Below are 6,683 nucleotides of genomic sequence, written 5' to 3' on the forward strand. Positions count from 1 at the left end.
TATTCATCTGAATGGCAGTGTGAAGCTGATGTGCATACTGTATATTTGCACAGGTTTTTGTGTGGGTGTGTGTGTGTACTGTACGTGAGTGCATGTGCGAGTGTGCTGTAGATAGTGTGTTGGTTTAACTGAGGAGTCCCTGGGAGAGCCGAAGAGGGTATCCAAGCAGCAAATTAAAATCGGTCTTTTTCACTTCCAACTGTCCATCACCAAGGACAGATTTAGAAAACCTCAAGCATTTGAAGAACAGGAGGGAAATGGACACACCCAAGTGTATGACGTCACACACTTTAGAAACTAGAAAACGCCCTCCCCCACCCGCAATCACAATTTCTCACACATCATTAGGTACAGAGCATTATCAATACCCAATCTCAGCCCCACGTAATTAGTCTCTATAGCTTTTTTATTGAACACAATCAGTCGGCAATAACTCAAAAACTGACATCAGCAATAAAGTCATTTCTACTGATCAAATGTCTGCTGATGTGAACCACTGTAGACAGTGGCAGTTTTCTAAAGATGGGTAAGCAATATACAGTTTCTGGCAGATCTCCTAAATAAGTTCAAGTTGCATTGGTAAGGGGGAAATCTGCTTGATGCTTACAAAACAACCTGCAATTAGCCTGACTACTGTATTTAAATTTTGAGTATATTCACAAACAACTTTGACTTACAGATGGTGTTTTCTGGAAGTTTCATAACTCTTTATATAATAATAAAAACTATTAACACACATCATGTATCCAACCAACCAAAGCCAATAGTGGGATAAAGGGTACCATACTGCAAATTCATCACAGATTGTAATTTTGAAGGAAAATGGTTTTCAGATACTCACTCAGGAGTTTTCATTGTATAAAGAAGTACAAGTGTGCCTAAATTAAGCTGGCTTCACAACACAAGCTCTCACCCATATGCTTTTACTTTACCCGACAGCACACTGAGTCTGACAGTTAGTAGACAAGGCCAAGTAAAGTTTAAACTCATATGTCACTATTGATTGGATAGGCTGCATTACAATGACAACCTCCAGCAATTTAACCCAAATATCCAACCATTAAACTTCATCATAGAGGGTCAGAATCTGGGTTTTAACAACAAAAAAAACAAAACATGCAGAGCCATGTGACATCAACATTCACTAAATGTGTTCAATGTTTTAAATTAGAGTGTCGCTTTAAGAATAGAACTTCAGTTTTGTTTTGTTTCTTTGCCATTTAGTTTTTCATTACAAAGTTGTATTGTATTTCTCATCTGTATTCAGCAGCTGCGTCTCAGTAACCAGAAAACATATTAGGTATTTCTTTCTTATACTTTGCAGGATCTTGTATGTATCATCATTCTATGTCAGTAAAGCTTGCTGTAGATATGAGACGATGACAGTGCAATCTCTCCAGTGAATACCGAGTCCTCTCCACCAATCATCATGCCTTAGCTTCAGGCAGTACAAATTAATCTTGCAGAGTTCATCATAATAATAATTTACTTCCTCTTTCCTAACTGCGTGTTGAGCAATTGTAACAAAGCAATTTCCCTGCGGGCAGGGGTGTACTGGGAGGAAAGAAATTCAGCCCTGTGGGTGCTCGGTTGTGACACACAGAGAGGGCCGGTAAAGAGACAGACACAGCCGGTAAAAATGGATTTTTTGACCGTCCACTGGCCTAAAAACAGATTTTTTGACCGTCCCCCAGCCCGCTGGGATTTATCCTGGTAGGCCCAATGGCCAGTACACCACGTCCTGCGGGGAATAAAGTTTTTCTGATTCTGATTCTGATAATAGTGAAAATAAATTACCCTCTTACAAAAAAAAGCCACCAGGAATAAAAGAAATTGACAGCCACGATGGGAAAAAAACAGCAGTTTAAAAAGTCTCGGCACCCGCCTCACTCCTAAAGATTGCAATGGCCTAAACACCACAATAGTCTTACTGCTGTACAACACCACTGTATTGTGCAGCTACATGTCATTGCCATTGACTGCTAGCACAATGTTAATTAACAGGACAATGTTAAAGCATGCATAAAGTGATATGTAGCCTAGTATTAAATAACACATATATAAACACAAAACTTGTGGGAAACAAAGTTGAAACTTCAGTTCTGCTGCATCCTTATGTTGATTCCCACCACTTATCTTGAGTTAAAGAGCTGCTGCTGAAGCAGAAGTTTCCAGTCGGCGTGTGCTTGCTTTTCATTCAGGGTATTACTTCTTTTATAATGAGGCACACAGTTGGAAGAGATAGCTTGACAGAGGGGGGCAAATGCAGTCTCCCATGAGCGTTACGCCTCAGTCCTAAGTTTATCCGTGCTCTGAAGGAGACAGTCTTGACAAAAACCCACTGCTCTTTTCTCTTGCACATCTCCAAACCTTTTAGAATTAATGATCTTATTATTACCGGTCACTGTTCTGCCAGGTACTGTTCAATAACAATATTTTGAGTCCACCAAACTGAGATCAAATTTGCACTTTCAGCAACAATATACTATTAAATAGCCCATCTCCTATATTATGCTTAAGTGCACTGATAGGCTACGACTCACACGCTCCCTCCCCTCTTTCCTCCCCACTCATCATTCTATACCACTGGTAGCGGCTCAATTATGTAGTGACCACAATAGACCATGAATACCAATTTATGGGGAGATAGGGGGTAGAGGGAGGGAGGAGGGGGGGGATCAGAATTCCTGCTAGCCAGCAAAATCGAGAGCGACAGAAGCTTGGCCTGGTTTCCCCTCTCCGGTGCCGCTGTAATTCACCTTGCGTCACCTCTATCTCATCCTACACTACGCGTGGCACGTAGTGGCAGATTGAAGTGCAGCGCTGCACTTCAATCTGCAACTATGCCTCTCCCTCATCTTCCACCCCTCTCTTTCTCACTATGTCTTTCTCACCCTCCCTTTCTCCCCTTCTGCCTCCTTCCTCCACCCCAAATCTCTTATTAGTCATTCATATGTAAATGATGCTTAAAATAATTATCTGATCTGGTGCCATCAGGTTGGATGAGGATGCTGGCAGATTCTGGAACGCCTCTATGTGTGTGTGTGTGTGTGTGTGTGTGTGTGTGTTCTAATCTAAATTCCCAGCAAGGCTATGGTTTGTGTTGTGTGTTTTCTGTGTTTATGTATAAGGCCTCTCAAGACACCAGCATTTCTCTATCCCTCTCTCTGTTTCACTCTCCCTCACACACACACACACACTTAGTTGGTTGCTCCACTTTCTCTCCTTCCTCCCCCATCAGCTCTCTCTCTCACTATCCCTCTATCTGTGGGAGGGATGAGGTGACCATCTGTTGTTCAGAGAGAGCTTGAAAGGGATTGAGGGGGAGAGAGAGAGTCAGACAGAGTGCGGGAGAGCGAGCTGTGCTGTGATATTGTAATTGCAGTCAAAGTAGAATTGAACTGAGGGGAACAGAGAGGAGATATGCGCACTGATAATGTCACTGCAGTCGAAGGTAGAGAGGGAATAACGGGGATTGAAAGAAGGACTGAGAAAGAAAAACAGAGGGGGGGAGAGGTGGTATGATATTGTCATTGCAGTAAAGCAGGCAGTGGCAGGCCCTTAAGACTTTGATTTATGTCTCCTCTGCAGTGTGTTTGTGTGAGTGTGCGTATGTGTATGTGTGATTTATCGTTCGTTAACGCTGAGGAATTAAACCTTGTATCCCACTGAGCTGCGCACATCAATTACCAACCCAACAAACGGCCGGGCTTCGCCTCAGTTCACCTTTAATGAGGAGAGGTGGCAATTGACACACACACACCATCACACATACACACACACATTGAAGACCCAATGCACGCTCACAGTTTTATACATACTCTAAAGAGTAATTCAGGGCACCTATTACCACCACTTAATTAAATGCATGGTTGCAAGATAAAAATTATAATTTAATGATTTAGATAAAAATTTGAAGTTGCAAAGATTATTTTAATGAGTTGTGCTGACATAATAATGTTGGTAATTACATCAACTTAATATTGTGTGTAATTTAAACTCAAATTTCTGTATTCATTGATTTAAAAAAAATTCAAACCGTGGTAACTTAATGAAATTGGCTTGATTAACTATTTTTGTTATGTACCTTGAATGCAGGATTTCAAGTCCACTCCGCTACCTACTTAACATGCCTGGACAAATTCAGACATTTAAGACTGTTTGTTGGAGGACCTGTGGGTTGAACAAATACTGCACGGAGATACATAGGACATTTTCAAGGTGAGTATCATTTAATTTACAAACAGATTCTAAAGAATGTCTTTGGACATATTCTCAATTGTGATATGACCAATAGTGGACACATGTACAGAGGTTTGGCTACACCTGCTAACACACAACTTGATGGAATCTGTTGTACTGCTGCACATAGCTACTGCTAGTTATATTTAGTTGTGCAATCTGGCCATCCTACTCTTCACAGTGCATAGGAATGATGACGTTTAGAGAGGGCTTTTCATTTGTACCGTGGGGAGGAAAAGCATATTTCAAATTCTGCTTATTCATTCACCACCAAGCGTAGTTTTGAAGATTGTCTGTGCTTGCAATTTCAGTATTACATACATATATTAACATATACTGACAAATATGTAACTGCAAAAAATAAGATAAACATTGACTGTGATGGATTATCTATCTGCAGCAAGTTTTAAGTCTTTGCAAGTTTAAAGTAAATAAAACAAACCAATACCTTCCTGGAAGGTATGAGGTACAGTATTTGTACTTACGAAACTAGATAAAATTGACATGTTGCTTTAAAGAAAATCTTTGTGAAGCCTGACATTTGCTTGTAACAATTGTTACAGTTTAATTAAGCAGGGTACTTAACTGGCCCATTGACCGGACTTTGGTTCTAGGAAAAACTGTTGACCTCTATGGGGAGTGACTTAACTTGGCATGAAATACCAGTCAATAATTATGGGTCATTTCAGTGCACTGGTTTTCTACCAGTATATGTCACAGATCTAGGGGTTGTTCCTCTTTAACTACTGTGTTGTCTTTAACGATTTTTCTGTTTGTGTGCCCTACTTGACCATTGCACCCTGAAACTAATGGCAAATGGACGTGGACTCATCAAGGGGAAGAGCTACAGGAGTGATAATCAGGCAGATCAAGGACATACTTCTTCATGTATTATTTAGACTTATCTTTGAAATGCATGTTGTTGGCAGTCACCCATGCAGATTATATTTATTTAGGAATTTTCTCTTGATCCTTTTTCTTAAATAGCAAAAACCAATTGAAGTATGCAAAGAAGCAGCCCCCTGCTGCCTTGGCGTGTACCTTGAAGAGAAGGAAGAGGACCTTTTCAAGGAGTTTGGAATAATAAATGCAACATCTCAAAAAAAGTTGAATCCACACTGGGCACAGTGTCAACACACAAGGCAGAAACATGCTCCCTGTGGGTTCAAATTCTTAAGCATATTGCACTTATGGCCACATCCCAATCAGTGATATCATAGCAATCGTCCATTCAGTATGGATGGGTGTTGACAGCAATGGCAAGGGAAAAGGTTCACTTAACCAGTTCACTTACATAGGTTTTTTGTATGAATACTGCAAAAAGATGAGATAAATACCCAGAGACAAACTGAACGTCAATTAAAGTCAAATGTAAAAAAAAAATTGCTCAATTTGGGCAGGGTAGATCACAACCCTGGTATCAGCTTGCAATGTAATGAGCACTTTCGTTTTCTTAAGAAACTGAAAATGTGTTTGTTAGTATATTATTAAAGGGTGATTTCTAGTTAATCACAACTTGGGTTAGATGAACCTCTTTTAGTTTGGATATAAAACAGAAACTGAGTGCACCTGAAATCCTAGCTATAAAACTACGGTACATAACTACGCTAAGTATGGTATATCAAGCTGATAATTATTAATAATAATTAAAACTATATTTTACTGTTTGCCTTAGTTTTCTCTTACAAATAAGTTTTTTGATTCACTTTGGTTTACTGATGTTTGGTAAACTGCCATCATTGGTGACCAGGATCTGGACAATTTACATTTGTGTTTTTCTTTTTTAAAGAATGTTGTCACATTTTCAAATACACTGTGGTACAAAATAAAAGTTAATTGCCGAACAATTTTTGTGGAATTAATTATTTTTAAAGCTCCTACATGACAAAAAAACCCCAAACAACAGAAATGTTGTTTGAAACCCCCAACTACTGAATGAAAATGAAAAATCTAATTGGACCAACTTGATTTTTTTTTTTTTACTGGTTGTCATTTAAAAACTTGTGTTCATAATTATGGTGATTAAGTACACGATACTTAAAAATTCCTTTTACATATTGTGGAAAAACTAGTTGGAACAACTAAATTTTTAGTACTCACCATAAAAACGTGTTTATGCTGCCAATTATTAAGCACATGGTAATTGAAAATACCTTTGATTGTAGAGGAAATGCTGATTCCTCTAACTCAATGAAGTGTGTTGGTTCAGTATAATTTCATCAGAAGTTGTCATACCTCAAAAAGCTTGATGCAAACTGTTACGTTAATGGTTTTTGTTGAGCCAAAATATGTGCAAACTTGCACACAGGTGTAAGCACATTGTTGTCTTAGCTACATGTAAAATGTGTGACAACTGAACTTTAACTGAAATGAACTCCAGACTGTGCATGTTGCCTGTGTACACACATACATATATGTTGGTGTTTATGAATGAAAAGGCG

At 39.1% G+C, this 6,683-nt stretch overlaps 1 long non-coding RNA gene across 1 annotated transcript; it reads left to right on the plus strand.

The window, feature by feature from the left end:
* Positions 1-4,105: 4,105 nt before the first annotated feature.
* LOC122972808 lies at positions 4,106-6,036 on the plus strand. Its single transcript, XR_006399854.1, has 3 exons — positions 4,106-4,221; positions 5,079-5,130; positions 5,230-6,036. It is a non-coding gene; the product is annotated as an uncharacterized LOC122972808 (long non-coding RNA).
* Positions 6,037-6,683: the final 647 nt, after the last annotated feature.

The sequence above is a fragment of the Thunnus albacares genome, chromosome 21, assembly GCF_914725855.1.
Source record: "Thunnus albacares chromosome 21, fThuAlb1.1, whole genome shotgun sequence".
NCBI lineage: Eukaryota > Metazoa > Chordata > Actinopteri > Scombriformes > Scombridae > Thunnus > Thunnus albacares.